Genomic DNA, 18,496 nt, shown 5'->3' on the forward strand with positions numbered 1-18,496 from the left:
TGTTGCGCAATCTTCGCCGTGCCGAGGCCCCTCCCCGGGGACCTTTAAAGGGGAGACGAAGCGGCCAGCAACATCCAGCACGGTCGCCTTCTCGCAGGAGGGAGGGGAGAGACAGAGAGAGCGAGCGAGACACAGAGAGACGAGAGAGCGAGACAAGAGACAGTGAGAGAGACGAGACGAGAGACAGAGAGAGCGAGAGACGAGGCCCCTCTTTCCCCCTTCCTCTGGTCGACCGCGCAAGGCAGTCGGAGCGCACCCGCCCCGACTCAGGAGCCCAGCAGAGGAACCCGGCAGAGGAACCTCAGCGCCCCAGGTACCAACACTTTGTTCTTGTCGATTATAAGACGCGTGTTTTATAACATGTTCTCTCGATTATAAGAACGAATTTTATAACATTCTCTCGATTATAAGACGCGCATTTTCCAACAGTTTTCCGGATTATAAGACGCGTGTTTTATAACATGTTTTCTCGATTATGAGACGTGCATTTTCTAACATTTTCTCGATTATAAGACGCGTATTTTCTAACATTCTCTCGATTATAAGACGCGCATTTTACAACATTTTTCCGGATTATAAGACGCGCATTTTATACTATGTTCTCTCGATTATAAGACGCGCATTTTCTAACATTTTCTCGATTATAAGACGCGCATTTTCTAACATGTTCCCTCGGTAGTAATACGCGCCTTGCCGACCGTGTGTTTTGTTTCCTGAAAATGAAAGTTGTGGGGAGAGGTCGCGTCTTACAATCCGGTAGGTTTGAGGGTGCGTCTTACAATCCGATAGGCGTGTGTGTGTGTCAGTGTGTATGTGTGTCAGTGTGTGTCAGCGTGTGTGTCAGTGTGTATGTCTGTCAGCGTGTGTGTCAGTGTGTGTGTGTCAGTGTGTATGTGTGTCAGTGTGTGTGTGTGTGTCTATGGGAGCGGTGGTGCAGCGGTTAACGCGCTGTGCTACGAACCTGGCAAACCGAGTTCGATTCCTCACGGCCACCACCAGTGACGATTATCGGAACCGGTTGTGAGCCTCCCCTAGGTCGACTCAGCCTCAAATGAGTGCCTGGTGCGGTGTGTAAACATCGCCACTAGGGAGACAAAGGCGGCCGGGCGTGGTGCTGGCCACCCGCCCCCTCGTGTGCCGTGTCGGCCTTCATAGGTGCTGCTCGCTAACAGCACTTGCCCCTACAGCCTGTTACAGGCTACACACGGGGGGGATATCTGACTATGACTACACACGTAGCTGCGGAGAGCGCAATCCATAACAGCTGACCGCCAACATTGCATAGCCTATCCCAGGGGTCGGCAACCAAAATAACAAGAAGAGCCATTTCTTTCCAATTCGGTACAAAATTCAGCATTTCAAGAGCCGCAATGCATCTGAGTACATACTGTACATACGTACATATCGTCAAGAAGCAGCCCATAAAGAGCCGCATGCGGCTCCGGAGCCGTAGGTTGCCGACCCCTGGCCTATCCCATCCTCGAAGTGGTAGTCTGTGTATAATGCCGTGGACAAACTCCATAGGTGCTGCTCGCTAACAGCACTTGCCCCAACAGCCTTTTGTTAAGGCCATACGGGGCGGTGGGTGAGGTGGGGCCTTTGTCTTTGCCCTCTTACGCTGTCCCACGAGGTCGTGCAGTCATTCTCTATCCGGATTGTTCGGTGGCTTGCGCACATTTTCGACGGCAGCTAACGCCCTTAGCCCACAGCCTGCTGTAAGAGACGGCGGGTGGGGTGGGTGTTGTATGCCATCACTGGTGGGTTGGGGCGGGAGTGGTTGGTTGCCGCGTGTTAATCAAAGTTTGTCCGCCACAGCCCGTGTCACGTGTGCGGGTGGGGGGGGGTAAGATCAATTTGAGGTCTCACACCAGGCCGTTGTGCACGCTTGCTGCTGTATATCATTGTTCTCGCCATTGTTTTTAAATCCTTTATATTAAGTTCACTTGCTTGCTTGCTTGCGCGCTTACGACCGTGCAAATCTTTCGGTCGTTTTTTAACCCACTTTCCGTGATCCAATCGAGCTGACATTTTGCACACAGACTCGTTGTGCGTGACAATTTATTTTCGTGAACACATTTTTCCATAACTTTACACTTTTTAGGAAAAAAATAATAATATTTAATTACCAATTGCTTAATGGTGGCAGGCAATCATCTGACCCATAGGTGGCAGCCATCTCAAGCCAGAGGACGAGAGGACTCTAGCCGCCACGCATATAAAGGATTTATAGTGAAAAGCTTAGTTTTTATGGGTTAATTTTTTTATAGCGTTTTGGATGATCACCCTGAGATTTTTGCACACGGCGTTTATTTTAGTTTGAAGATTTGCTGGTTTATCCAGGATGTTTCTGTTGCGCGTCGTCGCTTTAAGATGTTCTCCGTTCATATTTTGTTTGTTGCGGTTGCACCCGACTTAAGAGCCGCATGGCTCAGGGATATACCAAATAAATGAAACTTGAACTTGAAACTTGAAGTCGTGTGTATGGCCCGTCTCTGGCTGTCGCTACGACTGTTTGACATCTGCCGTGAACTTTGGCGCGTGGCCAAATATGTAGAGCCCGCAATGCGCTCGATCTGCTCAGGACTGGCAAGCCAAGCAAGGGGTTTGAGTACGGATGAGAGGTCGTCCATAAATGACGTCACGCACCTAGGGGGGGGAGGGGTCAGATATTTGTGACGATGTATGACGAGGGGGGGGGTTGAGAAATGTGACGTCACATCACAATGCGCAACTTTAAATAAATATAGACAACACGTTCTACTTAATTAAATAGACGTTTTAATACATGTTTTCTCCTACAACATCAGAGTGCAGCGCCACATTAAATACGCACTACAATGACAATAGTTTAAAGCGATTTGAAGCATGTTTTATTTTTTTTTGGGGTGGGGGGGGGGGGCAGAGCTTTGTGACGTCATATTTGAGGGGGGGGTCTGACTTTTTGTGACGTCGTGTGACGAAGAGGGGGGGTCAAAAATCGTCCAAAATCGCGTGACGTCATTCATGGACGGCCCCTAAGTGCTCGCGGAGAGGTGACATTAACAGGTGCTATAGGCTGCGGGCGCCGTGCCGGCATTCACAGGGGCTTCTCGCTTAACGGCAATTGCCCCGTCGGTCTGTTAAGGCTATACGGGGGGGGGGGGCCTTTGCCTTTGTTTGGAAACTTACACAGAGAGAAAAAAAAATTACGAAATGATGAACGAAGCAAAGTGCCGACTACAGCAAGCATCTTCTTGTTTTCACTGATCGTAAAAAAAGAAAGAGAAGGGGGGGGGTGTGTGAATTCCCTCCGATTGGCTTGAATCTCAACGATCAAGGTGGCATCGCCACTCGCGCACAGCTGGGACGCGACCGCGCTGTGTCAGCTGTTGGCACACAGCTGTTGGCACTCGCACGGCAACCGGTCACAACACAAAGCTGGCAGCGACTTCCCGTTATGTCGACACGAGAACCACCCCCTGTGTGGGGGGGGGGTATTTATTTCATCAAGGTACAAATATCCCATGTATTGCCTTAACAGACTGCGAGTACGGTTCAAGTTCATGTATTAGGTATAGCCCTGTGAGCCATTCAGCTCTTGAATCGGGTGCAACCGCAACAAACAAAAAACATGAACAAAAAAACATCTTAAAGTGACTATGTGATTGAGTGCAAACAGAAAATACAAGAAAAGACAGCAAAATATTGCAGAAAAAACACCGTACACCAACGCTGTGTGCAAAAATCCCAGTGGGATGCAAGCCAAACAACAACAACCACAAGACAACTTAGATTAAGGCCATCAGTCTAACTCTGTACTACAATAAACAAACATGGCTAAACCAATACACTTTGTCTCGCCAGTGGCGATGTTTTCTCATTCGAGGCTGAGTCGACCTGGGGGAGGCTCAGGAGACAGATTAGATCATCGTCACCCGTGTTGGCAGTGAGTATCAAAACTCGGGTCGTCGAGTTTTTGGCACAGCACCCTAACCGTTGTACCACCGCTCCCCACTAATTACACAAGAGACACAGGCACACATACATATTTTTTCCACTGGACAACCGAGCCGTGCCGGAGCCATACCGAGGTTCCATGTTAAAATAATACTGGTTAGAACCCACTGGTTCCACCAGCCCACAGGGGATTATTGTGTCCGTCTGTCGTGCAGGGAGGGGCTGGGTGGGGAGGGAGGGGCTGGGTGGGGAGGGGAGGGTGGGGAGGGGCTGGGTGGGAAGGGTGGGGAGGGGCTGGGGGGGGGAGGGTGGGGAGGGGCTGGGTAGGGAGGGTGGGGCTGGGTGGGGGGGTGGGAGGGGTGGGGCTGGGTGGGGAGGGGCTGGTCACCCCGTGGTGCCCTTATAAAACTCAACGTTTAACCTACTCACGCCGGCTTGTGCCCGCCCTCACAGTCGGCCATATTTGCGGAATACACCACACCGCCGTTGACCCTGGCCATTGACCGAGCAACCCAACGTTCCTACCAGCTCCCTCCGCAGGAATGTGTAACCCTGTCCCTGGCCCTGCTTGGCCCCGAGTCACTCTCAGACGTCTCGTCGTGAGGCCAGCGTATCGCGGGTTCGGTTCCGGCTCGGCTCGGCAAAATAGCCGGTGGGAAATTAACAACAACAACAACAACAACAACAAAAACGCACCGTGAGGGACCCATGTTGGCTTGGATGTTGCCAGTGGTACGAGGAGGCTAAGAGAAAGAGAGGCGAGGTCGCCAACAAGTGGCTCGGCACGGACAGTTCAAGTTCATTTATTAGGTATAGCCCTGTGAGCCATTCGGCTCTTGAATCGGGTGCAACCGCAACAAACAAAAAACAAAAACATGAACCAAAAAACATCTTAAAGTGAATATGTGACTGAGTGCAAACAGAAAATCCAAGAAAAGACAGCAAAATATTGAAGAAAAAAAACACCGTACACCAACGCAGTGTGCAAAAATCCCAGTGGGATGCAAGTTAAACAACAACAACAACCACAAGACAACTTGACAGTGGCACTGGGACGGTACTGCCCAGGGCCTGGGCTCCAACTCTGGGTTTTTGAGCCGCCCAAATGACGGTGTCCCAAGTGCAAGCGAGCTGACGGTACCCACTCGGTCACCACAAGCCGGTGTGAGTAGGTTAAACGTTGAGTTTTATAAGGGCACCACGGGGTGACCAGCCCCTCCCCACCCAGCCCCACCCCTCCCACCCCCCACCCAGCCCCACCCTCCCCACCCAGCCCCTCCACACCCTCCCCACCCAGCCCCTCCCCACCCTCCCCTCTCCACCCAGCCCCACCCCTCCCATTTTTGGATGCACGACGGACGGACACAATAATCCCCTGTGGGCTGGTGTAACCAGGTGGTTCCTACCAGTATAAAGAGCACGAGTCTGGCTTCTAGCGAGCGGACTGAACCTCCCGGGGCCGAGTTTCTCGCTACCTTAGCAGTGCCCGGCGAGGCTGTGCACGAAAGTTGGCGTGACAACGTTTGCGTCGTGGACTTTCCAGACATTCATTTGCAGCCACCCGTGAAGGACGGCTGAGGATGGAATTCACGTCTCTCTGTCCGTCTCCCCATCCATATACACCCATCTCCATTCCTATCGACATGCGCAATACCAGTCCGTGTATGTGTATCCCTATCTGTCCATCTACTCGTGTGAGTGTCTGTATTCCTGCGTGTGTGTTAAACTAATTTTTGAGGTGCGAGATAAGGACAACGAACTAACACACAAAAAGCAGTCCTAACGAAAGGAGTTTTCGATCTAGACGATTATTTTAATGCGCACAGCTCCCAGCGGCTTACAAATCTGGGAAGGAAGAGCGTTCCAGACGGCCGCAGAAGCAGCACACGCGAATGCGAGGATGACCGGAGTTTGTGTGTCTCTCTCTCTCTATGAATACATTTCTTTATTATTTTGTACTGCCTGACAGTTTTTTTTTTTGTGAGCCTCGCTTCATTTCTGCTGACGGTTCAATCACCTGTAAAACACACACACACAAAACCACTCCAATATTTGCGGCTCATTTGCTGCTGCTTCTGCTGCTGCTGCTGCCACTACCTCATCCCCCACCTTTGACGGACCGGTCAAACTCGTCCGTGTCAGCGTTCGCCTGCCCGCCCGCCCGTTCGCAAATCAATTTATTTCACCCAAAAGGTCATTGACGGGTTCGACTTAATTTAGCCGGCAGCGAGAAAGCGCCTCCTCCGACAGCGACGCTCCTCCGAGGGAGAGACGGAGCGATCAGCGAGATCGGCTCCTCGCTCTGCAAGCAGCGCGGCCGCTGTGCAGCAGTGTTGGTGCATCAGGGGGGGGGAGGTCTTCAGCCAGCAGTGGATAGAAAATGACGAGGTTAATTATTTCTAGATTTGAAGCTTTCGTGACTGCAATGATTCATACTCCTAGTTATTTCGGTAAAGTCACGTAGGTAAAACAATGAAATTAAAATTAATACATATTTTATTTTTATTAATTTTAAATGAAATTAAAACTAATACATATTTTATTTTTATTAATTTTAATTTCATTTTTTACCAACGTGACTTTACCGAAAGAACTAAGAGTATGAGGTTAATTATCCCAGGTACCATGCGAAGAGTGTGCAGAACGTCACCCGTTCGTTCGCCTTTCGTTTCTCTGCAGGCAAACAGAAAAATTCCGAACGTGAATCGGCAGCCCTCGTTCAGATTATTTGTCCTTAAAAAAAAAAATTCGAAATTGCATATTATCATCCCAAGGTCATATACACAATTCATGAGAATAATAATATAATTAACGGGAGGCCCTTATATCGCTAGGCCTGGGAAAAATATGACATCTGCCGTGGCTGATGATGACAATGATGACGATGATGGAGCATGGATCATCGTTAACTGGAGCCCGTACGCTTGGACGCATTTATGTAGCGTGTACGCACGCGCCTGCGTTGAACTTCTTTCGCAACGTACGCAGCCGGCCGTGCTAATCGGAGGTGCACAGAGAGACGGAGAGAGAGGGATACGGAGACAGAGAGAGAGAGACAGAGAGAGAGAGAGACAGAGAGAGAGAGAGACAGAGAGAGAGAGACAGAGAGAGAGAGACAGAGAGAGTGCGAGGCAGTCGGTCAGTGGCAGAGGAGAAGTGACAGGGAGTCGTGCCCAGACTTGCACAGAGGCTCAGGGAGGATGAGTTGGATGGAGAATGATCACGACGACCACGCCTGTGATGATTCAATGACGAAAGGTTCTGTTGCATCGTTAGTTATCGCCGTCACGTCAGAAAATAAGCGATGCATTTCATTTTGTAACTGCTCCGATTAGCACGGCTGTCGAAAGGAGTTCAACATGCATAGCGGTGGACCACCTTGTTTATGTTGTTGTTGTGTGTGAATAGCTCATGTGATGGATCATCGTAGTCACCATCAGCCACCCAAAGCCGTCGCCATCTCTCGCAGAACCTGCAACGTAATGGACAATCCACCCCCAGCGCTAGCTCTACACACGAGGAGCCGGTTCCAATCGCTCCGTCTCCTCGGCGGATGTCTCTACTCGGATGCGTTTCCATTCCCTGGCTGTACCAACTCCGTCATTGTTATACCGCACGTCACTCACAGCGCCGCCGTGGCTAGAAATGTTAACTCCCTCGCCTGGTGTGCGACCCTGACGCCTGCTGCTGAATATTTGTATCGATTTAAAGCTTTCGTGACTGCAGGGATTCATCTTCTTGGTTCTTTCGGTAAAGTCACGTAGGTAAAAAATGAAAATTAAAAAAAGTAAATTAAAAATTTTTATTGTATTTTTATTTTACTTTTATTAAATTTTATTTTTATTTTTTTACCTACGTGACTTTACCGAAAAAACCCAAGCTATGAAAATCGCCTTTAATCAGCCGCGCCGTGATTCGCAAACCGGACGGTAGTCCACGCCACGTCGATCGGAAAAAACTCCGTGATGGAACCACCTCGTCCGTCCATTGTGAAGGCGCGCTTCAAAGAAAATGTGAACACTTACATGGGACTCTCGATTTATATGGGAAAAGGAACGCATAATAACACAACTGTAACGTGATAACAAATGTGATGTTAGTAGCTTCAACAAGTCAACAAGTCACTTGTTCGCCATCATTGTCAACACGTGTCTGGAATCTTCTCCAATACCACGAGATGCGCATTGCTTGCTTGTGGTATCGTTGCAAATTCTCAGAAGCGTTAACATTTTATTTGAAGCACCCTGTATAAGCTCAGAGACAGGGTAAAAAGAACACACGTGTAGTTTAACACGTGGCAGGCTTTCGCCACCAATATCATGCATAATAGAGGGGTTTTTTTAGGGTGGGGAGGGTTAGATCGCATACATACACACGTGTACATCGGGCCCATTCCTAAACCTTAGACCGGTCTTAAATTACCTGGCCAACCCAACTCCGCTTCCTACAGAAAATCCCTTTCTCCCCCTCCCACCGCGTGCTCCGATGAGAATCCGGGGTGCCTGCTGATTTTCGTCGATGCGCGCTGGCCCACAATCTCAGGATGTTGCCATTGCATGGCGCGAGTGAGGACGTGGAATCAAAACAAAGTGCGGACGTCGTGGGGTTTACTCTGCAACGCGCAAACGGCGTGTTGCCGAACTAATTAACGAATTTGCCACGTTTTTGTTCACGCGACGCAAGCCGTGTATAACGACACACATTCATATTAACGCGCTTCGAACCCAAACAAAAATAACTTTTATTATGGAATCTAAAACTAATATTTTATTTTTTTAAAAATGTTTTTTAAGTAGTTACGCGATTAAAAGTCTGGCGCCGCGTTTCGCGATGGGCGCGCGGAGGAATTCTCACGCGCTCCGACAAACTTTGGGTGGGGGGTGGGGGGAGGGTAGGCAAAGTTTTCTCTCGATTTGAGCCATCACGGATAAATGAGAAAACTTCAACCTGTCACTTCGTCTGGCCCGCCCTGCCCCGCCCGTTCCCGCCCGTCCGCTTGTGGCCATCGCTAACCCTCGGCTTGAATGTCGTCGTCGTCGTCGTTGTTGCTGTCGTTACGCCAAGGTTTACTTCGCTTCATGCGCTAGCAGGAGTGGTTGTAGTAGATGCGTTCCAAAAAGAAAAAGGTGGGCGCGCACCAAGCGAAATCGCGTCGCTTGGAACGCACACAATGCACAGCGTCCGTTCATTATGAAGGGGTGCTTTAAAAACATGTCATCACTTATATGGGACTATCGTTTTTAATTGAAAATGAACGGATAATATGCACTGTAACATGATAACAAATGTGATGTTAGTAGCGGACAAAGTACACACAGTACACGATGTTGAATCTCTGTGTGTGTCTCTGTGTGTGTCTGTGTGTGCATGTGTGTCTCTTTGTGTATCTCTGTGTGTGTCTCTGTATGGGCAGCGGTAGTGTAGCGGTTAGCGCTACGCTGCGCTATGAACCTGGCGACCCAGGTTCGATTCCTGCTCACGGCTAACACCAGTGACGATTATCTGAACCGGTCCTGGGCCTCCCCTAGGTCGACTCAGCCTTACATGAGTACCTGGTGCGGTGTGTAAAGATCACCACTGGGGAGACAAAGGCGGTTTTTTTAATCTCTGTGTGTTTATATGTATGTGTCTCTGTATGTATCTGTGTCCGCGTGTGTCTCTGTGTGTCCCTTTGTGTATCTCTGCGTCTCTTTGTGTATCTGTGTGTCCGTGTGTGTATCTGTATGTATCTCTGTGTGCATCTCTGTGTGTCTTTATCTGTACGTTGAACTTCTTTCTCACCGTACGTAGCCAACCGTGCCAATCGGAGGTGCGGCGAGGGAGTGGAAGGACAACGAACCAAACGCGCACAAGAAGCAGTGTCCCTGTTCGTATCTCCGCGTGCGAAACAGCTGCATGTCGAGTAACTCACGCAACACAGATCCCCCGTGTAGCCTTAACAGACTGTAGGGGCAAGTGCTGTTAGCGAGCACCTATAAAAGCCGGCACGGCACACGAGGGGGTGGGTGGCCAACACCACGCCCGGTCGCCTTTATCTCCCTAGCGAAGATGTTTACACATCGCACCAGGTACTCATTTGAGGCTGAGTCGGCCTAGGGGAGGCCCAGGACCGGTTCAGATAATCGTCACCGGGTGTTTGCCGTGAGCGGGAATCGAACCCGGGTCGCCGGGTTCGTAGCGCAGCGTAGTGCTAACCGCTGCACCACCGCTCCCCACTCACGCAACACACAGACAGAGTACACGATTCATCCACACTTCTGACCGCAGAGTCGCAATGCACACAGAGCGAATTTCTGGGTAGGAATAAGACGAGCCTCGAATCCCCGCGTGAAATCGCGCAAACCGAAACCGCGCAGAGCGAGGCGGGCAGGCAGGCGGGCCAACGCGGGCTCCACGCCTGTCGGGGGGGGGGGGGGATGAGCGTGGGGCCTGCCTGGCACCAAAGTTCGACTCCCGGTCCACAGCTGACGCCGGTGGCGAGTCGGTGCCTTGGAGCGGCTCTGGGTGCACGTGGTCACGCGGCCACCCCGCGAAAGTTGACAGTGGCACTATGTAACACGATTTTTTTAACTGGGTAGTAAGTCTTGATTTAAAGCTTTCGTGACTGCAGGGATTCATATTCTTGGTTCTTTTTCCGGTAAAGTCACGTAGAAGGGAAATAATAAAATAATAATTTTCTTTTAAATAATAATATTATTTAAAATAATAATAATATTTTATTATTTCCCTTCTAATATTATTATTTAAAATAATATTTTTTATTTAAAAGAATATTATTATTTTATTATTTCCCTTCTACGTGACTTTACCGAAAGAACCAAATATATGAATCCCTGCAGTCACGAAAGCTTTAGATCAAGACTTACCACCCAGTTTAAAAAATCGTGTTACATAAAATAATAATATTATTTTATTATTTCCCTTATACGTGATTTTACCGAAAGAACCAAGAATATGGGTAGTAAGTGTTATTTTCTTATTGCTTATGCTTCAAAAGTATAGGATATGGCTATTATTATTCCCCCGTAAACGTTGCTATAGTGACCAGGACTTTACGTGAAGGAATGACACAAATGCACACCACGTTTTATCATTGAAAATAGGTACATTTAAAAATATCACTGTCCTGGTCACAAAAGCAAAGTTTGTGGGGAATAATAGCCATTTTCTGTGCTTTTAAGGCATACGCAATTAGGAAATAACACTTACTACCCTAGAACAAAAAAATATTTACATAATAATATTCAAAATAATATTTATTTTTTAATCAACGCATCACGGCGAGGCCTTTGTCCAGCAGTGGATTGTGGGAAAAAAACCAGCGGGCCAGCAAATGAACGCGTCGAGTGAATTTTGATTTTAAGCTTTTGTGACTGCAGGGATTCATCTTCTTGGTTCTTTCGGTAAAGTCACGTAGAATGGAAATAATAAAATAAAATAAAAAGTGAAGTCAGCGACATTGGACGCACCCCCCCCCCCACCTCTGCGGCTTACGAGCATTAATTGGTGAGCGGTGACGTCACAAAGGATGATTCAAGGCTAAAATTAGGCTTGGCAAACACTGCTCATGGGGGGTCAGGGTGGGTGGGGGGGGGGGGGGATTTGGGGGGTGGGGGCCGAGCGCGCGGGGGGGGGGGGTAAAGGGATTACGGGGAGTGGTGGCGCAGCGGTTGGCGCTGTGAACCCCGGCCACGACAGCTGTTGCAGCCTTTCACCAACCAATCAACCCTCACTGATCAGTGTGGTGAAGTATGGTCAAACGACCCCCTCCCCCCCGTGAGGGGTGGTAGGGGGGGAGGCCGTCATCCAACAGTGGATCGCCCAAGCCGCTGCCAATCAAAGCAGCGACAATAAAATGTTACGATAATTGAGGGGGGGGGGGGGGGGCGAATGAACAGATAAAAAAAAACAACGTTTGAGTTGACTGCTAAAAAACAATTCGAAAATAATCACCATCATCGCCACCATCGCCATCATCGTCATCATCATCAGCCAGTGTCTACCCACTGCTGGATGAATGCCTCGGCTCACCAATCCCGCGTGGCACCACCACCGCCGCCACCACCGCCACTGCCGCACGCGAGTCGATCTCATCAGTGCTCCGTCTCCCCCTGGAGAGGTTCTCTCCCTTGAATAAATAAATAACGCGGGCAAGTCCCTCCATATTTTGCGGGCCGTTCGGCACGACGATGCCCGACGTTTCGCTCCGCGTGCCTGCTGAAGAAAACTAAAAAAAATTGCCAGACATCTGCGTCGGAGAAGCACACCCCCCGTGCGCGAAACGTCAGACATCGTGCCTTTGTAGCAACGCGCTCGCGCAAGCCTGCGAACCGCACATCGTTCGGAGCGGGTGAGGGGGGTCAGCGGTGGTGACCTGGCAGGAGCGGTGGCGCAGCGGTTAGCGCTACGCCGCGCTGCGAACCCGGCGAGCCGAGTTCGATTCCCGCTCACCGATGGACGATTCATTATCTGAACCCGGTCCTGTGCCTCCCCCATAGGTCGACTCAGCGTCAAATGAGTACCTGGTGCGGTGTGTAAACATCGCCACTGGGGAGACAAAGGCGGTCGGGCGTGGTGGTGCTGGCCACCCGCCCCCTCGTGTGCCGTGCCGGCCTTCATAGGTGCTCGCTAACAGCAGCACTTGCCCCAACAGTCTGTTAAGGCTACACGGGGGATCTTTGACTTCTATTACACACAGAGCTGTATTATGGGTGTAGGCTGTGTGGAGCAGTCTATAACAGTGCCAACATTGCATCGGCTATCCCATTCTCTTTGTCTTTGGGATAGGGAGAGGTCATAAGGTCAGGGTATTTAATCATTTAACCGTAGATTAGGCTGTGTTGACCTTTTGACTTAACGGCAATAAGCCCGCGGTGTTTGTTGACAAACAACGTTTATTTACGAAGGACAGTGGGGATATAGGGTGAACAATGAGCGTGTTGAGTGATGGTCTTGCTAAGCCGAACCCCGTGATATTGTTGAGCGAGGTGGCCCAGTAGGAAGCTCAGGTGGGGCATCGTGCCGGTAAGTCGTCTCGGTCGGTCAATACGTGGCACCTGGATCTGCCCCGTGACCTCCTCCTGCACCTAGCCTGGCACAGCAGTACAACCCATGGCACCTGGGTCTGCCCCGTGAGCTCCTCCTGCACCTAGCCTGGCACAGCAGTACAACCCATGGCACCTGGGTCTGCCCCGTGAGCTCCTCCTGCACCTAGCCTGGCACAGCAGTACAACCCATGGCACCTGGGTCTGTCCCGTGACCTCCTCCTGCACCTAGCCTGGCACAGCAGTACAACCCATGGCACCTGGGTCTGTCCCGTGACCTCCTGCACCTAGCCTGGTACAGCAGTACAACCCATGGCACCTGGGTCTGTCCCGTGAACTCCTGCACCTAGCCTGGCACAGCAGTACAACCCATGGCACCTGGGTCTGCCCCGTGACCTCCTCCTGCACCTAGCCTGGCACAGCAGTACAACCCATGGCACCTGAGTCTGTCCCGTGACCTCCTCCTGGCAGTAGCAGCAGCGAATCTTCCACACTCCACGTGACAGCCTCATAGTGCACCAAGTCTGACACGACAACAGCTGTTGTTGTTCATGTGAGTGTACACAAGTTTGTGTTTGTGTACATGTGTGTATACGTATAAGGGGAGCGGTAGTGGAGCGATTAGGCACGCTGCGCTACGAACCCGGCTACCCGAGTTCGATCCCTGCTCACGACCAACACCGGTGACGATTTTCTGAGCCGGACCTGGATCTCCCCTAGGTCGACTCAGCCTCAAACGAGTACCTGGGTGCGGTGTGTAATCGCCACTGGGCATACGAGGGCGGCCGGGCGTGGTGCTAGCCACCCACCCCCCTCCTCGTGTGCCACACTGCCGGCCTTCATAGGTTGCTGCTACTCGCTACTCACAGCACTTGCCTCAACGGTCTGTTAAGGATACACGGGGGATCTTTGTCTTTGTGGCGACGGCTCGGTTGGGTTTACAGGAGGAGGGGAGGCAGTTGAATTTGATCCGGGCCCAAAATAAAAAGGCAGTGGAGCCCTCGGGGTAAAAAATAAAAATTTTATTCAAAATTAAAAAAGCTCTGTCGCTGGTTCAGCAGTTCCACTGCTGGATGATTTATTTCCGCCTGAGGACGACCGCTTGTGTTGCGATCGAAACGTCGTGGTATGTTACTTTTCATGAGATTTTTCTACCTACGTGACTTTACCGAAAGAACCAAAGAGTATGGATTCCTGCAGTCACGAAAACTTCAAGTCAAGATGATAAATAAAGGGTCGGACTCTGTGAGTTGTGTCTGTTTATTCCAATGACTCACAGCGTCAGGCGTGGCGCGTCTTTGTGCGTGCACGAATGCGCAAGGGCACAAAGGTCAAGGGGTCGTTTCACAAAGGTCAAGGGGTCGTTTCACAAAGGTCAAGGGGTCGTTTCACAAAGGTCAAGGGGTCGTTTCACGAAGGTCAAGGGGTCGTTTTACAAAGGTCAAGGGGTCGTTTCCCAAAGGTCAAGGGGTAATTTCACAAAGGTCAAGGGGTCGTGTCACAAAGGTCAAGGGGGCGTTTCTCAAAGGTCAAGGGGTCGTTTCTCAAAGGTCAAGGGGTCGTTTCTCAAAGGTCAAGGGGTCGTTTTTCAAAGGTCAAGGTCTATCGCGGGCTCTCCGGTTGCGTTCTAGGGGGGGGGGGGGTTGCGTTCGGCGCGACGTCCGACGTTTCGCCCCCACGCTCGCGCAGGGACTGTTCTCTCCTCAGCTCTGAATTCGGTTCCTTAAGAGGCTCCCCCGGCACAGTGGGACGAAACGTCGGACGTCGTGCCGAACGACTCAATCCCTCGCTGGGTGACGGAAGTTTGGTGAAAGTGTGGAGCGGTGGTGTTGGTGGTGGTGGCGGTGGTGGCGGTGGTGGTGGCGGCGTTGGTGGCGGTGGTGGTGGCGGCGGTGGTGGCGGCGGTGGTGGCGGTGGTGGTGGCGGTGGCGGTGGTGGTGGCGGCGCTGGTGGTGGTGGCGGTGGTGGTGGCGGTGGCGGGTGGCGGCAGTGGTGGTGGTTGTGGCGGTGGCGGTGGTGGTGGCGGTGGTGGTGGTGGTGGCGGCGCTGGCGGCGGTGGTGGTGGCGGTGGTGGTGGCGGCGGTGGTGGCGGTGGTGGTGGTTGTGGCGGTGGCGGTGGTGGTGGCGGTGGTGGTGGCGGTGGCGGCGTTGGTGGCGGTGGTGGCGGCGGCGGTGGTGGCGGTGGTGGCGGTGGTGGTGGCGGCGGCGATGACGGCGGCGGCGGTGGCGGTGGTGGTGGTGGTGGCGGTGGTGGCGGTGTTAGTGTGGCTGTGGTCTTCGCAGCGCGCGGTGGTGGTGGAGGCGGTGGTGGAGGCGGTGGTGGTTGCGGTGGTGGTGGCGGTGGTGGTGGCGGTGGTGGTGGCGGTGGTGGTGGCGGTGGTGGTGGTGGTGGCGGTGGTGGTGGTGGTGGTGGCGGTGGTGGCGGTGGTGGCGGTGGTGGCGGCGGCGGTGGTGGTGGTGGCGGCGGCGGTGGCGGTGGTGGTGGCGGTGGTGGCGGCGGTGGTGGCGGTGTTGCTGTGGCTGTGGTCTTCGCAGCGCGCGGTGGTGGTGGCGGTGGTGGTGGTGGTGGAGGCGTGGCTTGCGTGCGATTTGAAGCAATTCAAGCGCGAGACGAATTCCCGAGATCGCTTCGCCGCCCTCGTGAGAGCCCCCCCCCTACCCCCCCCCCCCCGCGTCGTGCGCTCTGCTCCGCTATTTTTGTTTGTTGACGTCTCTTGGCCCTCTGAACCGCATAGCAGCAGCAGCGGCAGTGGCATCGGCATCAGCATCAGCAGCGCGTGATGTTTGTTAGCGGCCCCACGCGCATTTTCCCGCGATAAATGCAAAGTCGCAGAGAGTGCGGTTGTAAGACCCCCCCCCCTCTCTCGCCCTATCCCCTCCTCCTCCCCCCCCCCACCCCTTTTAAAAATGTTGTTGTGCAGGAGAACAAACAATGTGGACACGTTAGGGGTCTCTATGTGAACCCTAGGGGTCTCTATGTAAGCTCTAGGTGTCTCTATGTAAGCTCTAGGGGTCTCTATGTGAGTCCTAGGGGTCCCTATGTAAGCTCTAGGGGTCTCTATGTGAGTCCTAGGGGTCTCTATGTAAGCTCTAGGGGTCTCTATGTGAGCTCTAGGGGTCTCTATGTAAGCTCTAGGGGTCTCTATGTAAGCTCTAGGGGTCTCTATGTGAGCTCTAGGGGTCTCTATGTGAGTCCTAGGGGTCTCTATGTAAGCTCTAGGGGTCTCTATGTAAGCTCTAGGGGTCTCTATGTGAGTCCCAAGGTCTCTATGTGAGTCCTAGGGGTCTGTATGTAAGCTCTAGGGGTCTCTATGTAAGCTCTAGGGGTCTCTATGTGAGTCCTAGGGGTCTCTATGTAAGCTCTAGGGGTCTCTATGTGAGTCCTAGGGGTCCCTATGTAAGCTCTAGGGGTCTCTATGTGAGTCCTAGGGGTCTCTATGTAAGCTCTAGGGGTCTCTATGTGAGCTCTAGGGGTCTCTATGTGAGTCCTAGGGGTCTCTATGTAAGCTCTAGGGGTCTCTATGTAAGCTCTAGGGGTCTCTATGTGAGTCCCAGGGTCTCTATGTGAGTCCTAGGGGTCTCTATGTAAGCTCTAGGGGTCTCTATGTGAGCTCTAGGGGTCTCTATGTGCGTCCTAGGGGTCTCTATGTAAGCTCTAGGGGTCTCTATGTAAGCTCTAGGGGTCTCTATGTGAGTCCCAGGGTCTCTATGTGAGTCCTAAGGGTCTCTATGTAAGCTCTAGGGGTCTCTATGTAAGCTCTAGGGGTCTCTATGTAAGTTCTAGGGGTCTCTATGTAAGCTCTAGGGGTCTCTATGTGAGTCTCTTCCTCCTGGCATTATCCCCACTCATATTGGGGTCTCCCTTTATAGTAGTGTAGTGTATAGTGTAGTGTATAGTAGTGTAGTGTATAGTGTAGTGTATAGTGTAGTGTATAGTAGTGCATCGTGTAGTGTATAGTTTAGTTTATAGTAGTGTAGTGTATAGTGTAGTTTATAGTAGTGTAGTGTATAGTGTAGTGTATAGTGTAGTGTATAGTGTAGTTTATAGTAGTGTAGTGTATAGTGTAGTTTATAGTAGTGTAGTGTATAGTGTAGTGTATAGTGTAGTGTAAAGTAGTGCATAGTGTAGTGTATAGTAGTGTAGTGTATAGTAATGTAGTGTATAGTGTAGTGATTAGTAGTGTAGTGCATAGTGTAGTGTATAGTAGTGTAGTGTATAGTAGTGGTGTATAGTGTAGTGTATAGTGTAGTGTATAGTGTAGTGTAGTGTCTCCACTGAGCCCAATGTGTTCGCTTACGACCAATCCCCTGTTAACGACGGGCTGTTATAGATACAGTAAATTGTAATTATTGCCATGATTAACCATGCTTTAAATATTACGTGTTTACAACGTTGTTAGTATTTTCAAGTATTAATACCCATTGTGTCAATATTATAAAGAACGTTTTCTGGGTGAAAAGGGGGTAACTTTCGATGCTATGGGAGCGAATCAAGCCTTTCCCGTGTCTCCCATCCTCGCTTAACGACCAAATCGCCGTCGTGAAGGTGGAGGGGGGTTCTACTGCACAATCATCGGTGACCGGACCGAGACCATCAGCTTCACCGCCGTCAAGGATGCCGCCGCTCGCTTTTGCCGCACGTCTCCGTCCGCCTCTAACCCAGCACCGTTGAGGCGAGCAGCGAGGGTTGGTGGTTCGCCGTGCAGACGGGTCGTAGGAAACCCCCTTTCCGTGGGATGAAGCCGCTGTACTCTGGCTGGCCAGGCGAAGGCGGGTACGGCGAAGTGGACTTATCCGCCGACCGTTTCCATCTGTGCGGGGATAGAGCGTTGCTCCATCGCACAAGGTGTGGGGTTTTTCTTTTCTTTTCTTCCGGGCGCTCCGGGTTTCAATCGCACACTTGTACAATAGACACCTCCGATTAGCACGGATTGGCTACGTACGGTGGGAAAGACGTTCAACATCATACAACACTCATCATCGTTAAATTGGCTGAAAACATCTTCAAGCAACAACTCCGTGCGGCTCTCCTGTGACGCGTACATCAATCACGAACGGTGACTTTGAGAAACACGCGGTCGCTCAAATCACGGGCGACCGAGACGATGATTGAAAAACGAGGATCTCCAGCGGCGCCGATTTCTCTCTCTCTCGACCTCTCTCTCTCGATCTCACTCTGTCTTGATCTCTCTCTCGAGATCTCTCTCTGTCTTGATCTCTCTCTCTCTCGAGATCTCACTCTGTCTCGATCTCTCTCGAGATCTCACTCTGTCTTGATCTCTCTCTCTCTCTCTCTCGAGATCTCACTCTGTCTCGATCTCTCTCGAGATCTCACTCTGTCTTGATCTCTCTCTCTCTCGAGATCTCACTCTGTCTCGATCTCTCTCGAGATCTCACTCTGTCTTGATCTCTCTCTCTCTCGAGATCTCACTCTGTCTCGATCTCTCTCGAGATCTCTCTCTGTCTTGATCTCTCTCTCTCTCGAGATCTCACTCTGTCTCGATCTCTCTCGAGAT

At 51.3% G+C, this 18,496-nt stretch overlaps 1 protein-coding gene across 1 annotated transcript in view; it reads left to right on the forward strand.

The window, feature by feature from the left end:
• The window catches only part of LOC144735266 (uncharacterized), a 26,716-nt gene continuing 8,220 nt past the window's right edge, over positions 1-18,496 (forward strand). The window contains exon 1 of the mRNA XM_078617772.1: positions 1-313. The gene's annotated coding sequence lies outside the window, so the exon portion shown is untranslated. The remainder of the gene's footprint in view (positions 314-18,496) is intronic.

Source organism: Lampetra planeri, chromosome 54 (assembly GCF_965212315.1).
Source record: "Lampetra planeri chromosome 54, kcLamPlan1.2.h2, whole genome shotgun sequence".
NCBI classification, from domain to species: Eukaryota; Metazoa; Chordata; class Hyperoartia; order Petromyzontiformes; family Petromyzontidae; genus Lampetra; species Lampetra planeri.